At 35.5% G+C, this 19,107-nt stretch overlaps 1 protein-coding gene across 1 annotated transcript in view; it reads left to right on the top strand.

Moving 5' to 3' along the window:
- LOC6030808 overlaps positions 1-19,107 on the top strand; it is a 219,733-nt gene that overhangs the window by 30,870 nt on the left and 169,756 nt on the right. Inside the window, 1 exon segment of the mRNA XM_038260053.1 lies at positions 10,838-10,867. The gene's annotated coding sequence lies outside the window, so the exon portion shown is untranslated.

The raw sequence follows: 19,107 nt of genomic DNA, 5'->3' as shown, positions 1-19,107 counted from the left end.
GTTTGGCTGGTAATGTTGTAGAGCGAACAATTTGATTTGATTTGATATTTAACTGTACTATTTTCATGTTTTCATAAGATATGCCAAGCTTGTTAAAAGATTGATTGTGTTTTCACATTGGCCAGAAGTAGGATTTGTTTTGATGAATACATTATTAGTGAACGTTCTTGATGATCAATAATATGTTTTGTTGAATCCTAACTATGAGTGTATCAACATTATTTTATTCAATTATGAAAGTTATTTTTTTAATTTTATGACGATAACTGCAATGTTGAAAAATAATTGGTTGGTTTGAAATATTAATCCTTTGGGAAGTTGTGCCATTCAACTTTTGCTAAGTATAATCATTACTCAGGACAACAAAAATATATGAGCTAAATGATAGCTGGAGTTGTCTCCGGATTTCATTCGTAAGTTTGAAATTTGTAAACGATTTAAAACAAAAAAGAACAATTTTATTCTAATTGCAATGTCACAAACTTGCCACGACGCAAAATTTGTTTCCCTAATATCTTGATTGTTTTATTTGATTTCAGAAGGAATTGATTCAGAACTGAAAAATGTAAGCATAATTTTCAAATTTGGAGGATTCCGGGAGATTTTAAATTTATTTTAATTAATTAAATTTTAAATCAACAGGCTTTATTCAAACAGAATAAGAAGATTTGCGTAGCAATATCATCAAATTGCTTTGTGGGAACATAAATAGACCAAATTAATCCGTCTACAAATAAATAAATTAACATAAAATTCAAGCTTATCAAAGCAACCTTAAAGCATTTATTGGTACAATGTCACCCCTTGGCTCAAAGTCACCCCATTTGAAGTTATTTTTGTGCTATCTAGTTTTCCTTAACTTTAAATTCCTTGGTGTAGGAGTTTTTTTTAATATTAAGGTATAAACTTGTAAATAACATACTTAAGTCACTTAACTTCGGCTTAATCCGGCTAAGTCAGTGCTGTAAATCGTTTTTATATCATTCTGCTACATGTTAATACAATTTAAAACCATGACCAGTAATGTTTTGGAGTTAAAACATTGAAACTTTGATGTTTTCATACGCATTTTACATGTGATTTCCCCTTAATTTCTACTCGAAACACTAAAACTGACCGTATTCGAAATTTCTGCCGGCGAATATTTTGAAACTCGGCCCAGAGGTGCAGAATGGTCCCAGGAACCATGTTCAATCGTTGGTTTGGGTGGAAATTTTTATTTATAATAACGGTCTGTGGGGACCCGTGGGTTTGGAAATTTGGTGTCAAAGGGACTTTTAAGTAAAATTGGACGCCCAATTCGATGGCGTAATCAGAATTCCGAGAAAACATAGTTTTCATCGAAACAAATACCAAAACAGTTTTAAAAATTCTGCCATTTTTAGTTACTCGATTGTTAAAATTTTTGGGACATTTAATTTACTTTTGAATCTGCAATGACTCGCAGGGTAATTTTTCATTTAGAGCATTTTTTTTTTCATTTTAAAACCGATTTTCTAACTTTCTAATTTTTAGAGTACCGTCAGTGGGGTGACATTGGGTCTGGGGGGTGAGATTGGGTCAAAGTGGTTTTTTACGGATTTTAACATTTCTCAGGTTCTTCTCAATGAAAATGAATTCTGTTGAAAGGGTTGTGTAGGGGACATCTTAAGATGACTTCGCTGAAAAAATCTCGTTCCTAGAACAAATCCTGTTATTTTGGCAGCTGTCTCAAGTTGGGGTACGTTTTTGGCCAAAAATGACCTCTCGAAAAATTATTTTTCTTATATTTTTGTTAGAATTGCTCGAAAACTCTCCAAATGTTTGAAAATCTCCACTTCAAACATTGTAGCGTGTCAATACGATTCCCTCGAACAAGAAACACTGTTGGATGACTTGTTTTTACCATATCGTTGTATTTGAGCATCATTTTAGTTTCATTTGACCCAATGTCACCCCCTCTAAGGGATGAGATTGGGTCAATTTTCAAACAATTGGCATTTAAGGTAGTGTTCATCAAAATCCACCATATTTTTGGAAAATGTTAGTAAACTATCTTAGAACAAATCTACCTTGAAAGATTTTCGATGTTATTTAAATTGTTTTTGTTATTAAGAAAATACGAGAGCTGTATCGTTTTTTGACCCATAGTCACCCAAACTGACGGTACTACAAAGTTTTACAAAGTTGTAGAGCAGACAATTACAAAAATTGTGATGCACAAACATATAAGGTTTACTTGTAACCATTATGAATCATTGCGATTTTACGGAAAAAATTCCTGCCCCTCCATCATGAGATATCGAAAAATAGACCTCGGATTCGTGATCAAGGACAAAAGTTATCCATAAGGACAAAGTTTCACGCAAATTGAAGAGGGGTTGGGGCAACTATTATGGGGTTATATGGGGAAAATCGCTAAATTTATACAAAAAACATCGTTTCAGTATTCATCTGCCAGATGGCGCGGGTCTCGCCCCAAAATTGTCCATGTGTGAGATTCATGTAGGAAAAAAAAATTCCTGCAACTTTGCCTAAGGGTGCATAACGATCCGATCCGAAAGTGTGGAACATCCCCGTTCATTTGCGTGGTGAATGAAATTTTTTGGTCGGGAAAAATTAAAAATATCCTCGTTTGAAGTTTTTTGAACTTTTTCCTATGGGACGAAAATTCGACTATTTCAATTTAGTCTTGATATAAGTCCACATGGACATAATTTATGGTTCAGATCATATAATTTCTTATAAGAAATGATGCAGGAAACCTTTTTCCTGAAGGTCGCAAAGGGATTGGAAATACGGGAAAAACTTATAAAGGTTTTATTGGGAATTTGGGAGATTTTCTGATAAAATTGCACACCCTCTTTTCCAAAAACTGCAATGATTCTGATATTGTAATCATTACTTTGACGAATTCTCTCTGAGAATTGTTTCTAGGCCCATTGAGTATACAAATCACTACAGAAAAGTGTAATTGGGCAACTATGAGTCACTTTTATTATTTTTTTATTTTAACCGAATCATCATATTTTTGTGTGTTTTGATTATAAAATGTACCGTAAAAAAGCATGCATGCACATCACCTTTGTGAGTAAAGGCATGTAATATTGTATGAGAAAACGTGTACACAAAAGCATGTACCGAAGAAAAAAATCAGGTCTGCTCACCCCAAAAATAACATCAATCTGGCGAGAGTCATATTCAGATTACCAAGTCCGCGCCCAACCCACTCGGCTATCTCGCCGCTATGAAAATACGAAAGATCTCGTATTTATCTTGGGGACAGATGATAATATTGTTGTTAAGAAGATTAATTATTTGTGGCTTTGTTTAGCAAAACATTTTATTTTTATTTTTCATTATTTCAAATTTGGATGCCACACTTTTTTAACATGTTAAGCTGAGATTAAATGAGATTGAGATTAAATAAATAATGTTACATACATTGAAACTTTTTACTGATTTTTACACAAAATTAATGTTATACTAATAATTCCAACTACAAAGTTGAAGTTTCAATACAAGTAATATAAATGTGATTTACAGTTGAGCATAAACCCAACCAATTACACTTTTCTGTAGTGCATACACAATACCCAATGGGCTTAGAAACATTTCTCAAACAGAATTAATCAAAAAACGTTGGGGGTTTTGAGGACGAGGGTGTTCAATTTTATCAGAAATCTCTCAAATTTCCAATAAAACCTCGATAATTTTTTTCCCTTTTTAAAGTAATTTGCATGCTTCAGGAAAAATGTTCCCTGCATCATTTCTCATAAGAAATGATATGATCTGAACCAAGAATTATGTCCATGTGGACTTATTACTAACATTAATTTTTCCCGACCAAAGATTTTCGTTCACCCCGCAAATGAACGGGGATGTTCCACACTTTCATATGTAGGGTAAATTCTCGTATGTTTGGCAGGTTATATTTTATAAACCAAATCATTTTTGGGCTAATTTTGTTGCTTCCTCCAAGGTGAGTAATTTTCAAAACCAAATCGTCCAAGAACAAAACATGAGCACATTTAGTACATTCAGAATGCCTAATAGATACATTTACTACGAAATTAAACTACTGATTAATTAAATAAACATGTTTTTTATTGTGACACACTTCTATATTCAATCGTCGATTTGAAAAAAAGGAAAAGTTTTTGATGGATCATCTTCTAACTGCTAGATTTCTTTTTATCATACGTTTACCACTGCAATATTACCCTATTGACCCTGATTATTTTGTTCCGGAAACGTCAAAACTCTTAAATCAACCCAGTTAGGTTTGTGACGCTAGATTTCGGTTTCGGACCACTGTGTATGGATTTGAATTTATGCATCGCACAATAATACGCAAAGGGTTTGCAGGCATTTTTAACTCAATTTTTCCTCTTGATGCAACTAGTGTTAATTCCCTTTGTTCGGCTTTTCTCAATCGGATTTAAATTGAATCTCGTTTCAAATTGAATCTCTTCAGCCAACACGAGTTTTTTTTCGATTTTTCTTCCATTTTGTGGCCTCTTCCTGGTGGGAAAGCTTTTTATTTGCTGCACAATCCGTACGATTTGTTCTTACGGTGAAGGATAATTCAATGCCTATGTACGTTTTCTTGATTTGTCCAAAAATTTGAGTCTCACTCTGTAAAAAAGTTCATAAAACTGCTTTAAAAAAATCACATTCAAGGCAAACATGAATAAATAAATTTCTGAAGGATCATTTTGAGTGAAATTCATCCGAAACCGTATTAACGTCAATATAATGGAAACAAAATTGCATTTTCTCCTCTGATGTTGGTTTGCACGCTGCATTTTCGGTTTGCTCATCTGAACTGAGGGGGTGATTGAAATGCTAATTGGGATGAAATTGAAACTTGGTTATCTTCTAACGGATGAGTACGTCATGTCAGGCTCAATACGTTCCTTGTATTCAATAAATAATGTTAACATTTAAGTCAATAATTCATCCCCGTAGAAAAGAGGCATCAAAATCGTTTCTCTAAAATTGCTTGCTTGACAGCCAAATGATTAAGAACTTCCTCCACTCTAAGTCAATAAATAAGAAACTCGAAATCACTTAACATCTTGTGACACCAGATCGCCTTGCCTTAGGCTTTTCTTTGCAGTGTATATCTATAAGATGTTCGACAAACTTGGCCTCTCAATAATGGAGATGTCACAAAAACGTTCAACAGAGCTATTCTGCTGTTGTGTTGGTCTCAGAGCAGAATGAAAGCGTAGGATATGGACAGTTTAGGTTTGTGTCAAGCGAATGGTGGTATAATTTACAGAAAATTTGAATATTCCTATAAATAGAAACATCTAATATGTAATAAGATCAACGTCATTACCATTAGAGCTAACTAAATTTGTCAAATATCGAACTTCTTTGTATCGGAGAGATGCTACTAATCATATCAATATTAGCATAACTGTTCAAGTTTTCCAATTGTAAAATATAAACCAAAAAATTAAAGCACGCGAAATCGGACCCATTCGACCTAACATTTTAAAACGTCCAAAAATGTGGTTATTTTTACTGGATTTTTTGGGAAATTTTCACATAAGTTAAGTACATTTTAGGTGGCTGCATAAAGCCTCCTTTCTAAATACAGAGCGATTTCAAGAAAACTCGTTGAAAAAAAGGGAATCGGGACAAAATGGACCCTAATGGACTTATAATCAATCGATTCCCCGGATATTTTTAAATAAGAGACACTAGTTTTCGTAAACGGGAACCAGCCGCGTTTAATTAAGTTCGATTTTGGGCTCGACTTTGCCCACTGTGCAATGTAAAAAATGTCTATCTCACTTGCAAGTGAATAGATTTGCAACATTTTTGACTTGCTTTATTTTCCGTTGTCTTCTTTATTCTGGTGGTTGTTCTATTGGGAAAAAGGACCAAACAAATAAATGTTTGAAAATATATCCCTTTTTGGTAGATAGAATGGAAAATGTTGAATGAAAGTCCGGAACGAGGAAGGTCGAAGGCTGGGGTTGGATGATAAAAAACAACATTTTGTATGGTCTAGCCGTGGGTTATCAAATGGCAAACTCGGAGGGAAGAGTATATTCTTCTATCCTATACACTTGACCGTACCATTTGAACTGGTCCGTTTTTTTATAACGAAACAACATTTGCCATGGTCACAAATTGGAAGGCACATCGTCAACGAAGCCGGCCTGTTTTTATAACTCATTCAGGGCAAATTGCCACATCCAGAAGTGGATGCTGCACATGATGACGGTAGCAGCAGAAGCGTCAACAGCAACGCTGACGGAGAAGGATACGACTTTATTAATTTAATTCACCTTGTTTTGACTTTATCTTCATCAACGCCATTCTGCAGGAACAAAAAGTTTGATGTGTGAAAAAGATGTTCTGAGAAAGAAAAAAAAAGTGACGAAGAAAGTTGCTGTTCAATTAGCATAAATTTAAAGATGTTTTTGCTTCGCACTTTGGCGAGAGCGCAACAGACAAAGTTTTGTGCGCCAGATGATTGGCTGTCTTTAAGGTTGGTCCCCGTTGAGTTGGCATGTTTATGAAAATGATTTACTTAGTATTACGGAAACAAGTTCTGAACGAAAATGCTGAAGCTTAATTCAACTTTGTTACACGAACGAGATGTAAATCCTCCAGAACTGGTAACTAGAAGCTGGTAAAAATGAACAGAGCGCAGCAACTAAATGAATGGGGTGGTCCAACGAGAGACATAAAAAGTGAATCCTTTACTTTTAGTGGACATGGCGGAACAATGACAACGTAATTAAATGTGGGAAAAAACAGTGCACGTGCTGGCAGACTCAGTAATGTTTATTCCATTAGAAAAATGCCGTCAGCTATAGTTTAAAATGAACCATGATTTTTGTAGAAGCAAAGTTGAGCAAGTGGTACAACTTTGCTTAAAGTTTATTTGAAATGTTATTTTTTCGTAATTTTATTGAAAAGTTATTTTTCTGTGAACCCACTTTTTGCGAGCTGCAAATATACTGTTTGTTATACAAAATGTCAAAAACTGTTTCACTCGATGTCCACTTAGCATTGTTTCTTAATTAATTGGATTCATTCATGGTTACATTCTAGGTATTTGAATGTTGCGTTAGAGGCGGTCACATTGGGTCAAATGAAACTAAAATGATGGCCAAATACAAAGAAAGTATCAAAATTTGAATTTGAACATTGAGGTACTTTTCGAGCAATTTCGAATCAGTAGTTTATGCAACAGGTTGCAAAAGAAGAAAAATCAAGTATTGCAACGAGTTCCATACAACATATTTTTTTTTCAAAAACACCCTTTGAGTGGTATTGTAAGCCATATGTCGATGTATTTAGTCATTCCACCGTTTAATCAAAACAATGTTTAAAAGATTACCTTTTCAAAACAAGTGCTGAAAAGTTCAACATTTCAGCATCCATTTCAGTGCTAAAAATAAAACTTTTTGGCATTTGTTTTGAAAAGTGTTTCCATTCAATTCTGTTGTCTTAGGTTAAGAAAAGGAGGAAGTTGGTAGGAAGTTTGTAGTTTCACGACGGAATTGCAAAAAGTAAATTTTAAGATTGATTTGTTGTGAGGTAATTTTTGCTAAAATCGTACAGTCATCCCACATATTCGGAACGGTTTCCAGATCGGCCAATGTTCAAAAAATCATAGCAAATCGATAATTGAACTTAATGATTCGCTTTTACCTTCATTTGAAAGCTTTTCTTGCGATCTTTCGAATGCTGTATCGAACATCTGTAAATTTTAACTTTTATATGAAGTTTTTGAAGAATTACGTTGACCCTTGAAATCCACAAATTCGGAACACTTTTTTCTTACGAATGTAAACAAACTTTGGATCGCTCCAGGAGTACATATTAATTACCAAATAATGACTTCACACACTGAAACCAATGAAACTCAAGCTTAGTGATGTATTATACATGGTTTGAAAACTTTTTTTGTGAAAATATCAGTTGAATTCAGGTGTTCCACAATTGTGGGAGGCACAATAACATCCCACAATTATGAAACAGGCCATTTGGAGGCAGTGTTTTGCCTCTCTGGACAAAATAGTCTTGGAATGAAGTTTTTTGTTCAAAAAGTATGACTCTTACTAGTGAAATAGCAAGATAATGTCCAAATAAAGGTTCTAAAAATAGTAGAGTCGACAGAAAAGCTACTTTTGGCATGCTATTGACAAATTATCATAAAAGTGTTCCGAATTTGTGGGTGTTCCGAATATGTGGGATGACTGTACCTCAACTTTAGACGGCTACCAAAATGACAGGATTTGTTCAAGTAACGAGATTTTTTTCAGCAAAGTTTGCTTAAGATGTCCCCTACACAACTTTACCAAATTACCGTCAACTTGAGCGAATCGGGACTACAGTCTAAATAAGAACAGCAACTTTTTCAGCAATTAAAAATTTTAAATTTTGAAAACGATGCACTATTTTTGTTGTTCTGTGCCTGTTCTATCCAAAACTTATAAAACGTATCCAAATATTGTGCAGCAACAAGGCTAAAACAGCTGTTCCAATTCGCCCCATGAGTCCCGGTTTGCCCCAGATGACGGTAAGTTTAATTGAGAAAACCCTAAGAAATGGCAAATGCGTAAAAAATCACTTTGACTCAATTCACCCAAATAATTTGAAACAGTAGTCCAGTCTCCCCTAACATTAACACCATGCCAGTCATTTATTTAATTAAACACAATATATTTCCAAAGCTACATCGGAGGTGTGAGACACGGCACATTCGAACCATGTTCTACATATTGTCTAGGAGTCTTTGCTTGAACATTGTGCTGCTGTCGCCACCATGGCGATGAGAGTGAATGTTCTACATCAGTGAGGAATTTTTATTGCGATTCAGTTAATTAAATTTAACTTGATTGCCTCGCTATAGAGAGAGAAAGGGAAAAGCGATGAGCTCAATCGCTAGGTCCCTTTGCGGGATACGGATAAAAGGCCTTTGAATTGTATGTCTCTGTTGTAGCTGCGTTTAAATCAATTTAGATTAGCGATTTCGAAAAACTGGCAAATAATAATGCATTGATTTAAACAATTGCTCGTAGAAAATGTACACCAATTTAAGGTATTATCTACTTGATTTTATTACCAAAAGCAAATAAAGCAAGTAAGTTCAGGTCAGTTCAGGAGTTGCTGCTATTTCTCACCTCCAAACCACATGAAATATCTCAAAACCACTCAGAAGTCCTGCTGGGAATGTGTGGGCAAAAATGTGTGTGTGTGTGTGTGTGTGTGTGTGTGTGTGTGTGTGTGTGTGTGTGTGTGTGTGTGTGTTTATTTGCAACAGTTTTCATGGGTAAAAAGTAGAAGAAGAAAAAGGAAATACTAACAGAAACACTGGCTTAGGAAGACTAACGTGGGTTGGGATCTTTTCTCGATGCACAAGATTCTTGGTGAACCACAGCAGCTTGGTTTTAGCTCTTCTTCATTTTCTTTTTCGATGTTGGGTCAAGGGTGGAACCAACCCCAAACGGGGGGTAAAACCTCAAGCTGTGATGGCAAAAGTTTGTAGCACTTTGAGTAGTAGTGTAACTCCTGCTGTGTATGCATGCACACAGCTTCCAAGTCATTGGATGTCAGTCACGTTCCATTCGGAGCAACAGGGCAAAAAACGAGGACATTGCCATTGATTAATCTACTTATTATGGTTCACACGTAGTTTGGCTGAGCCCTTTTTGGTCAGAGCCAGGAATATCAGATCTGTATGATTAAATTTGGAATAGATGTAACTACGGAAATAGAACGGTACATGAATGCTGAATGCCTTAACACGTTTGTCGTCGGTTGCCTAACGACTTCTTCATTTGGAAATCACACCACATTGCTGTTATTCAAAATTTGTTCTTTAGAAATCTGTAGGATGAACCAATAAGATACACGTTTTTGCAGTGCTTCTATTTGTGGCAAAGCTAACTGGTTCACACTCTTTTGCTTCCAACAAAAATCGTAGGTTGACAAAGCTTTGCGTTTGGATTCAATCTAGAATTCAATGACGTAGGTGTTTCGAGAAAATAAGCAGCCTCGAAAATTTATCCCACGCATTTTATTTTTAAATGGATTCACATTCGAAATCCTAAATTGAACTGTGTTTTTGCTGAAAATATTTCCACATAATCAATACAAAATTATCTAAATCATCACGCCTGATTGCTCAAATAATTCTAATACGAAATTAATTAGGATTTATAATTACCACTTTTCGAGAGTTTTCTAATCCAACTATGACACTTTTTATGATTTAATGTTTCTAAAGCTTTTCAAATCTAATTGTGGCTCCTTAAATGTTCATAAGCAGAAACAAATTTTCACTTTCGTACTTCTTAGAAGACAAAAAGAGGCAGAGTTATCTAAACCTTAATAGCCCCCACTGCCCACCGCTGGCTGGCGAATGCGAGAAGAATCTGGTGAAAATTCTCCTTTGTACGCATCAGCCTTCACCACATCAAAAGGGCGGTAACTACCAACGTGTTTTACATTTTTACCACAAATATTTTGTGCTGGCGTTGCCTTATAAGCGGAAGGACGGACGGTTTGTGGTCTTGGGAAGCAGTTTAATGATGGAAATTTCAATTATCTCTTCTTTTTAATTTCAACGAAAATTCGCTAATGATTTGTCTAGAAATGATTCATAAATGTGTTTAAATTTTTATTTGAAAAGAGCTGAGAAAAAAGGCGAGATGAGACATAAGTTTTAACTGAAATCTTAACAAATGTTGCAACCTTCATGTGCTATACAAATGACAATTACCCACACCATCAGTTAAAATTATGTAATTATTTACTAAATAGCGAAAATGACCATAAGCTGTAATAATACTTAATAACATTTTTTTTCTTTTTTTTACAGGTTTCCAAAGAACGTTATCTATTTTCCCTTGTAAGTATGACTCTGTTCAATTTGTTTCAACAGATAAACGCGGTATAAATTCAAAAAACTAATATTGTCCATAACTTTGTTAACTTTCATTAATAAATACATGGAGTAAGGTATCATCCATAAAGTATGTCACGCTAAAATCGGCCAAAATTAACCCCCCCTCCCCCCTATGTCACACTTTGTCACGCTCGCTCCAACCCCCCTTCGAAAAGTACATCACATTCTGTTGACCTCCTCCCCCTTCGATATTGATTTTTTGAATAATTATCACATGATTTTTAAATAGGATTATTTATAAATTCGGAGTTCAATCGAGAAAGTTTTGAATTTTACAGGTTGTGTTTAGATTTTTATTTTTAATTTGTTGAATGTTGTAGTGATAAAAATCACCATCCACAGTTTTTTTTTTGAAAATCTAATGATTTAAGCATATTAAATCTATCATCGAAAACTCTGTATCTTAAAGCCTTGTGTCGTGTTTGATTTTTTTTTATCAAAAAAAAACAAAAACTTTTTTTAGATATATTCTTTGACTGAATTTTCAGTATTCAGGAAATAGTCTAGCGTGACGTCACAGTCTCACGGACCCCCCCTCTCCCCCTTGTCACACTTTGTCACGCTTGAGACAACCCCCCCTCCCCCCCTAGAGCGTGACGTACTTTATGGATGACGCCTAACTGGTAATAATGTAACTGAACTGAACTGAACTATTTTTAAGAAATTGAAATTACCAAAATATTGCATTTGATGAACTATAAGCCACTTGAAAATATAGTCTTTTACTCTTGATGAACCCTAAAAGTTGCAGCGAACCATACATTATTGAAACAACAAAACAATGTTGAGCTATTTATTTTAACATAGACTTCCTGAGAAACTGGAACGTTAAAAAATCGAATGTTTTGTCAAAAATTAAAATTAAAATTAATGCACATTAAGAATTGCAGAACTTAGTATTTGAGCATTTAAACTTTTTTCCCAAATTCTGGAAATAGTTTTTATTATTTTTTTCATTTTTTTTATTTTTATTTTAAATTTATTGGAGCAGTTCAATTTTAAAAAGGGAATCGGTTGTACCGGACCCTCTCCGATTTCAATGAAACTTTGTAGACATGCTTTCTTATGCTTATATAAGCCATTTTTGTGTAAATGAAGCCAGTTGCACTTAATAATAACATTTGAGGAGGGCGTAGGTTTTTTTAAATAGCATTTGTTTATTTCGTAATTTAAGTATTGCTATATCTCGAAGCTGTTGCATGGTATCAAAAAGCGGTTGAAGACAAACTTGCAGAAAATTAGACGGGCTTTCTAAAAAAAATAAACTGAAAGAAAATAAACGCCACTTTTAAGAGATGTTCTGATTTTTGAGTTTATAATTCAAATGTGAAGATGAGTCCAGGATTTTTATCGCTTATTGCCTTTCTTACTTAAAGAAAGGTATAGGTTTTACTTTATGGCTGGATATCATTTTCATGTTCGTTAATATGACGATTCAGCAGGAATTTTAATCGGAAAATCGCTAAAAAATCAAACTGCATTGATTTTCGACGCTTCGTCGCCAAGTTGACATGTTGTCAAGTTGAGCTTCGAATACTGGCGCGAGAATTCTGGCACATATATTTTGTGTCTCGAGATATACTCGTTTGTAGTAGCTTTTCTACCGATGTTTCCTACAACATGTAAGATATCGTAGTTTTTCGGTTTCTTTTGCCCTGTCCGTTTTTGCATAACTGTCCAATGTTTATGGGTAATTCTCTACCAACTCACACGAAATCGGGAAAAGTTGCCCCGACCCCTCTTCGATTTGCGTGAAACTTTGTCCTAAGGGGTAACTTTTGTCTCTGATCACGAATCCGAGGTCCGTTTTTTGATATCTCGTGACGGAGGGGTGGTTGACCCCTTCCATTTTTAAACATGCGAAAAAGAGGTGTTTTTCAATAATTTGCAGCCTGAAACGGTGATGAGATAGAAATTTGGCGTCAAAGGGACTTTTATGTAAAATTAGACGCCCGATTTGATGGCGTACTCAGAATTCCGAAAAAACGTATTTTTCATCGAAAAAAACACTAAAAAAGTTTTAAAAATTCTCCCATTTTCCGTTACTCGACTGTAAAAAATTTTGGAACATGTCATTTTATGGGAAATTTAATGTACTTTTCGAATCTACATTGTCCCAGAAGGGTCATTTTTCATTTAGAACAAAATTTTCATTTTAAAATTTCGTGTTTTTTCTAACTTTGCAGGGTTTTTTTAGAGTGTAACAATGTTCTACAAAGTTGTAGAGCAGACAATTACAAAAATTTTGATATATAGACATAAGGGTTTGCTTATAAACATCACGAGTTATCGCGATTTTACGAAAAAAGTTTTGAAAAGTTGGTCGTCATCGAACATGGCCGTTCATGGTCACCCGCGACAGACACGGACGACGAAACAAAGAGAAACGCAAAAGAAACTTTTTCAAAACTTTTTTCGTAAAATCGCGATAACTCGTGATGTTTATAAGCAAACCCTTATGTCTATATATCAAAATTTTTGTAATTGTCTGCTCTACAACTTTGTAGAACATTGTTACACTCTAAAAAATAACCCTGCAAAGAAAAACACGAAATTTTAAAATGAAAAATTTTGTTCTAAATGAAAAATGACCCTTCTGGGACAATGTAGATTCGAAAGTACATTAAATTTCCCATAAAATGACATGTTCCAAAATTTTTACAGTGAGTAACGGAAAATGGGAGAATTTATAAAACTTTTTTAGTGTTTTTTCGATGAAAATAAGTTTTTTTGGAATTCTGAGTACGCCATCAAATCGGGCGTCTAATTTTACATAAAAGTCCCTTTGACACCAAATTTCTATCTCATCACCGTTTCAGGCTGCAAATTATTGAAAAACACCTCTTTTTTCGCATGTTCAAAAATGGAAGGGGTCGTACCGTCCCGCCGTCACGAGATATCAAAAAACGGACCTCGGATTCGTGATCAGGAACAAAAGTTACCCCTTAGGACAAAGTTTCACGCAAATCGAAGAGGGGTCGGGGCAACTGCTGTGTGAGTTGGCGGAGAATTACCCTTATGCAAAAACTTTTGTGACACAGGACATTCATCCGGCTACAATTTGTTTCCCGTGTGCTCCTAAAATCGCCTAAAAGTTGGCTTCATGTTTTCGTGATTTCGTAAGTTTATTTAACAGAGTTCATTGGATTCCAGTAGGAGCTTTTTAAGCTTTTCATCGTTTATATCGTTTTCAAAGTTTCCAATGCTCGCGCCGCCAATCGCTATCTAACTAAGGTATCGCGATTGAGTGTGTAGTGGTGCGGTTGTAAAAATAGCTATCTCTGATTCTCACTTTCGTAGATGCTGAATGTCAAGCTTGTGGCATACGCGGTTCACTTGTACCTCGATTTGCTTTGCGCCTGCTTAGTTCAGTTTATGGGCTCGTACTAAAACTAGAACACCAAAACCGTGGTGTGCGACGTCGCTGGTGCATGGGAAGCTCGCTTTGCTCGCGTTTGTCATGTTTGATTAAGAGTTTGTACGATTAAAAATATTCTTTTGGTGAAAATTGCTTTTTCAATTTCTTTTCGAAACACATCATTTATAATACCTTGCTTTCATCGTAAGATTTTTTGTATCATGTCACTTTCTTTTGTGCTGACGTTATAAATAATCGGTTATCGTTTTTTTTGTGGAAATAGCCTTAGATGTTAAAAAAAGACTCACGAAAAATCCGAATGGAGCAACTCTCCTAAAAATACAAAAATCATTTACTTAAAATCTTTTTTTGAAAGGTGACCTAAACGTCAAAATTTTCAAAAAACCAATTGCGGGAATCAATTTTCCAGCCAAATTTACACAAAAGTCTCTATACAGCAATTCCATTTGAAAAGAGCCTATACCGAAAAAAGGTTTTTCGATCGAGCTTGAAATTTTTCTGGGGATTCCTTAGCCAAAATAATTAGGCCCATATTTTAGGGTGAATATTTTCAAAACAGCTACTTATAGAATAATTCTTAATGAAGCGATCAGTTTGTACACTATCACTCAACAAACGTTCCAAGTATGAAATCGAAATATTGGTGGCACACTTGTGACAACCACCATACAAATTGCCATCAACATTCAACGAGCCCTTTAACTAATTTGTAGAAAGTGACGTATGTTGGTACCATAAAATTTTATAGCTTGCTGTTACCTCTGCACAAAATAACTCGTGGAAAACCATGTGATTATGTAAAGTTACGATAGTTCAATCATTTAATTTTTCGATTGACGATCTGCAGAAGAATCTTAATCTTAGCAGATTAAAAATTGATTGAAATATGGCTTCACAATGCATTGAATATTCCATTCTTGGTAATATTCCATCTTACTTGGTAACTCAAAGTTATGATACCCCATTACCTTGGCCTCCTTCAGCCGTTTTTTACGGATTCCCGTCAGAACTTTCCCCTTTATCGCGTTCGCATCCACCTCAGTGCAGATGAAGAGCAAAACTTTGCAACTTACCGCGCTCTTGTAAAAGTAAAACAAGCAGCGGAGATACTCTCGCGTCTGGTTTTGCCAGCTTGGCAGAGAAGATTCCCGGTAGTGCCACCAGGCCCGTCATTAATCCCACCCAGGAGCAGTGTGGTGGGATCCGTCGAAGCCCGACCAAGTTGCTACGCGATGATGATGGTAATGGAAGCTTTTCCTAGTTCAACGACTCGTAAACGAAGAAACGGGCGCCTCATCTCCGAACTGCCTCCCCGATCCTCGGTAGCCAAAGTAGTTCGGAAAAGTGCTGCGGAGAGCGTCACCACCACCAACACCCTGGACCAAGGGAAAAAGTTTTTCTTTCCTATCTCGAGAGGATCTTCTTTTGGCAAAATAGGGCAAACATAACGGGGCAGCAAGTTCGTCTGGAGATTTTGGCACCGAGGCTACAAGGCAAAATTGTTTCTTGTGATTTTATTTTCCTGTTATTATCTTTCACAATATTTTACAACAAAGGCGCACAAGATTTTCGACAAACTTTTCCTTCTGCAATCTTCGCTAATGAACTTTCGCACCCCGAACCTTGCAACTATTTTGCTGCTTTTTTTGTACGGCGTAAGTGCTACCTACTTTTGGACTCTCACAAAAGTCACTATCATTGGCAGGAATCTTGGGACTTTGTATTGACTCAATTTTAAAAGAAATTTTGTCTGCCCATGGATTCGCTTTTGGGAAAGAAAACTTTTTGCTTGATGTAAAAGTTTTGTTTCTCTGTAAGGATGATTTCATTAGTGCTTTTTACTTTGTTCTGCTTAATTTATATTTTCAAGCAGCAGACATCTTTTTTTATTTGGGAACAAAGTGTCAAAAATGGATTCATCTATATTAGAGGTGGACAAAAAATGAGCGAGCCACTCAAAGAGCCGGTTCACTGAAAAAAGCGAACGAACCGTGGCTCAGAAAAAAGAACCGCGTTTTTTTAAAGTTCGGTCTTTTGAAAGAACCGTTTCAAGATGGCATGATTTATGTTATAAATATTATTTATTGAATTTCCAAAAAAATAGTATTAAATTTGTTTTTGAGAATTGGAAATGTGACTTCAAATATTTCAATGCTAATAAGAATTTATCTCAAAAGTAAATAATTGTCTGAACAAAATGAAAAAAAAAAATCATTGTACAACTGATTGTACACTAAAGTTTAACCAAAATACGAATTTGAGCATTTCAAACTGCATAATTTGTAAAATATTACCAAAAACCTACTGAATAGTTTAGAGATTTGTCCGATTAAGCTTTAGCGTTTAGAGACTTTATCGATTAAATCAGAATGTAGAAAAGAGTTCACAGAATATTTTCTTCAAATAAAACATCAGAATTAGTTCAGTTCTTGCAGAAATAAACGCAATTAAAAACAATTTTTCCAGCATCCTTGATTTAAGTTTGGATGCCATTCAATTACCCGAATGTTTAGGTTCGAGTAGAAATCTTGACAAAGAGACCACCAACAACTATGGTTTCCAAGGGCATCTTCTCGTTTTCAGTTTTAATTTGTTTTATCAAATAATTTATAAAAGTCCAATGTTAGGAAACCTTTAAGATCACATTATTCATAAAAAAAACCTTTCTATCCAAACTTTGAAAAAGAGCGAAAGAGCCGTTCAAAAGAGTGGTTCTTTTTTAATGAGCGAACGAAAATGAGCGGCTCCTAAAAAAGAGCGGTTTTGCCCACCTCTAATATCGATAGTTCTCGCAGTATTGAAGATACTAAAATGTCTGTAACAAAATCTGGGTGCAAAAGCTATGGTTGATGTGTACCGTTAAGCGGAACAAATGTTTGGGCATTTTTCAGGTGGGGCTCGTATAAGGCCAAGTTCAAACTCAATAAATATGCAAAAAATCACTTCCAATTCATGTTTTGAAAGATTTCCACAGATTTTGAAAAGTTTAATGAAGAAAAACCAAAGTGTATCATTGCTACCCATGGGCCGAAAAGAGTGGGGAACAATGAGACAGCCCTGGATTCTGGTTATATACTAAATTTTGGCCAAACCTGATAATAGAACATTGTAACCCAACTCATGCCCTGTGAAATGACGAAAGAAATTTGGAGAAATATTAATTTTTGTATTAATGGCAGCCTATGAGCAAAAATGTATTTTTTAGTCATAATTTACTTTTACACCCCAGAATCAAACTTGAATGAATAACTTTGTAAGGAAGCGTCCATAACCAAAGCCACTATTATGGCAGACGTGTATCTAGTAGACACACCTTTTCTCTTTTGGTTAAAACTACTTGCCTTTTTGGTTAAAACTACGACTTGTGAGATCCATTTTATCAATGTTCACCGTGTCTCATTGATGACTACTGTACCCTAATTCAAAAATGGACTCTATTTTAGTACAAAACTCAAAATCGACCATATCGTCGCCATCGTGCTAACTTGTCATACGTGCATTTTGGGCCATATTGAGTTAAGAACACCATTTTGTGCAGCTCACAATGCCTCACCTTTGACCTTCACAGATCCCCAAAACTCGATTTCAGTTCTGAGATATTCAACGAAATCCGAAAAAACTTCGTGCATTTTTGTCACTTTACATATGCAAGTAGCTTCAATCTTGTCGTGCTACCCTGAAAATTGACGTAAGTGCGACAACTGGCCAAAGGGATTTCAGGTCAGAATGCGTTTTACGCACGTACAAAGACTAACGGAACTACTCGGAACTTCAGTAACTAACTACAACTAAACTTCGGGACGTGTTTGTTATTGTTTACATTGCGTGCTTTCGTTTTTATTTATTCAAGGTCAAACATAAAAACTAGTTTTTCTCAGAATGTTTAAATGACGGGTGCGACAAGATAGAACGACGACGTCGATATGGGACATTTATGCGAATAGGGGCAGTATAGGATGTATATGAGAACATACTTTTGTCAAAAAAAAAATCACCAAAAAATCAGGATCAACTCGAGAGAGATATCTTTAATTTTCTTTTACACTTCTTATGGCACAAGAGTATTCAGTAGACGCACCTTTCCGTCTAATATAAGCTTGATTGGTTAAAACTGGCAGTGCGTGGCCGAATGGTGACGCTGTCCGCTTTGTAAGCGGATGATTCTGGGTTCGATTCCCATCAGCTGCAACCTTCCGTCGGATAAGGAAGTAAAATGTCGGTCCCAGCCTTGGTTGTTAGGCCGTTAAGTCATTCCTGGTGTAGGAGTCGTTTCCATGCCATAAGTACAAACAACACACCAAACCAAGCCTACTCCGGTGTAATCGCTGGCGGCGGTTGGACTCGCAATCCAAAGGTCGTCAGTTCAAACACTGGGGCGGAAGGTTCCTTGGAGTAGAAAGATGTTTGAGTGCTCTCCCCATTCAAGCCTTCGGACTCCTAGGTTCGAGCAGAAACTTGCAATAGAGACCACAAAAGACCTGGGGTCGTTCATGTGGATGGTTTGGTTAAAACTACAATTTGTGAGAGCCATTTTATCATTGTTCCCCGAGTATCATTGATGACTGATTTACCTATAATTACAGCATTTGTATCAAAAAGTATTTCTTTTCGATTCTGTTTTTTTGTTGAGAAAAGAAGGCCGTTTTGTTCGATAATAACAGAAAAAGTAATTAGTTTCATTACAGTGAAACCCAGTGAGTTCACTAGTATTTGCATTTTGGTTACACATCGCAGGATTTGCAAAAATAGATTTTTGGTTAAAAACGTGATTTGTTTACCTGTAAAAGTCATTATCAAGTGTATA

Source organism: Culex quinquefasciatus, chromosome 3 (assembly GCF_015732765.1).
Source record: "Culex quinquefasciatus strain JHB chromosome 3, VPISU_Cqui_1.0_pri_paternal, whole genome shotgun sequence".
Classification (NCBI taxonomy): domain Eukaryota; kingdom Metazoa; phylum Arthropoda; class Insecta; order Diptera; family Culicidae; genus Culex; species Culex quinquefasciatus.
This window is presented reverse-complemented; position numbering and strand designations above follow the sequence as displayed.